Source organism: Cylas formicarius, unplaced genomic scaffold, assembly GCF_029955315.1.
Source record: "Cylas formicarius isolate icCylForm1 unplaced genomic scaffold, icCylForm1.1 PGA_scaffold_42__1_contigs__length_29502, whole genome shotgun sequence".
NCBI classification, from domain to species: Eukaryota; Metazoa; Arthropoda; class Insecta; order Coleoptera; family Brentidae; genus Cylas; species Cylas formicarius.
This window is the reverse complement of record NW_026844329.1, coordinates 27,501-29,502: the sequence shown is the minus strand read 5'-3', so window position 1 is coordinate 29,502 and position 2,002 is coordinate 27,501. Positions and strand designations below refer to the sequence as shown.

At 53.7% G+C, this 2,002-nt stretch overlaps 2 non-coding genes across 2 annotated transcripts in view; both read left to right on the top strand.

The window, feature by feature from the left end:
* Nucleotides 1–100: 100 nt before the first annotated feature.
* Nucleotides 101–255, top strand: LOC132700268 (5.8S ribosomal RNA). Its single transcript, XR_009618619.1, has one exon. It is a non-coding gene; the product is annotated as a 5.8S ribosomal RNA (ribosomal RNA).
* Nucleotides 256–766: 511 nt separating this feature from the next.
* The window catches only part of LOC132700270 (large subunit ribosomal RNA), a 4,073-nt gene continuing 2,837 nt past the window's right edge, over nucleotides 767–2,002 (top strand). The window contains exon 1 of the ribosomal RNA XR_009618621.1: nucleotides 767–2,002. This exon is cut by the window's right edge and continues 2,837 nt beyond it. This is a non-coding gene — a ribosomal RNA (large subunit ribosomal RNA).

The window sequence follows — 2,002 nt, the reverse complement described above, 5'->3', positions numbered from 1 at the left end:
AGGTATATACCTCGCCTTCCGTAAAAAAAATGTATGTGTCGATAACAACGCCGACGACTCTTTTTCGGAGACGAAAAGCGTTAAACCGATCGAAAAAGATTACCCTAAACGGTGGATCACTTGGCTCGTGGGTCGATGAAGAACGCAGCTAATTGCGCGTCAACTTGTGAACTGCAGGACACATGAACATCGACATTTCGAACGCACATTGCGGTCCTCGGATTCTGTTCCCGGACCACTCCTGGCTGAGGGTCGTATCCAATTTAAAGACTGCTCGGTTTTTTTCGCCCGCGAGGCGCGAGAAACGTCGGAGCGAGTTGGACGTGTAGCGCGGGAAGGAGTGAGGAGCAACAGCACGTTCGCGCTTAGCGCGCGATCTCTCTCCTACCCGGTCTCGCGACGTTTTTAAAACGCGAAAGCGAAACTTCCGGCCGCGTTCTAAGGAACGCGACCGAGTTTGCGAACGACGTCGATTTTCGACGCACCGGTTCGTCGCGTCGCGCTCGCTTAAAAGCGCGAGAGACGAGCGTAATTAAAACCGCCCGCGTATGTCGCAGGTCCGCGCAAAATTGACGATCGTCGTGTCCGTTATTTTCTCGATAAGAAGAAAAGGTGTCCGACGTCTGATCGTTTGCGGCGCGTAACGAGTGGTGGATATAGCGGTTTTAAATATAAACGCTGAACCGTTTCGAAATTCACGTCTACGTTTTATATATATATTTATATATATATATATATATATATATATATATAATGATTTATCGATCGACCTCAGAGCAGGTGAGACTACCCGCCGAATTTAAGCATATTAATAAGCGGAGGAAAAGAAACTATTAGGATTCCCTCAGTAGCTGCGAGCGAACAGGGAAGAGCCCAGCACCGAATCCCGCGGCCGATACCGGGCGCCGGGAAATGTGGTGTTAGGGAGGTTCCGTTATCCCGAGATCGTCCGGCGCGTCCAAGTCCTTCTTGAACGGGGCCACAGCCCATAGAGGGTGCCAGGCCCGTAGCGACCGCCGTCGATCGCGGGAGGGATCTCCTCAGAGTCGGGTTGCTTGAGAGTGCAGCCCTAAGCGGGTGGTAAACTCCATCTAAGGCTAAATATGACCACGAGACCGATAGCGAACAAGTACCGTGAGGGAAAGTTGAAAAGCACTTTGAAGAGAGAGTTCAATAGTACGTGAAACCGTTTAGGGGTAAACCTGAGAAACCCGAAAGGTCGAAGGGAGAAATTCATTCGCGTTTCGGAGTCGGCGCGAGACGTTCGCGCGACGGGGAGGACGGTTACCCGTTACCTTTTCCGCGCCTTACGTTTTTCGACCCGGCATCGAACGCGTGCACTTTTCTCCTGGTAGGACGTCGCGATCCGTCGGGCGTCGGTCTAAGGTCCGCGGCGGAGCCCGCGCGGTTTTCTCGAATCGCGCGGACCCGCGGTATCCTGACCGACTCGCTCGACGGTACGAGAAAGGTCACGGGTCGCTTTAAAAGCGTTCGACTCGCGGCAAGCGCTCCGGATACTAGTCGGCTATCGGACCCGGTGCCGGTACCGACCTCCGGTGACTGTTGGCCTCGAAGTTCTCGAACCGACCCTCGCTCGTAAAAAAGCGTGACCGATCTGCGACGCTATAGCTTTGGGTACTTTCAGGACCCGTCTTGAAACACGGACCAAGGAGTCTAGCATGTGCGCGAGTCATTGGGATTCGCTAAACCTAAAGGCGTAATGAAAGTAAAGGTTCGTCTCGCGCGAACCGAGGGAGGATGGGCGATTCGCCTTTAAAGCGGTCGCCTCGCACTCCCGGGGCGTCTCGTTCTCATCGCGAGAAGAGGCGCACCAAGAGCGTACACGCTGGGACCCGAAAGATGGTGAACTATGCCTGGTCAGGACGAAGTCAGGGGAAACCCTGATGGAGGTCCGTAGCGATTCTGACGTGCAAATCGATCGTCGGAACTGGGTATAGGGGCGAAAGACTAATCGAACCATCTAGTAGCTGGTTCCCTCCGA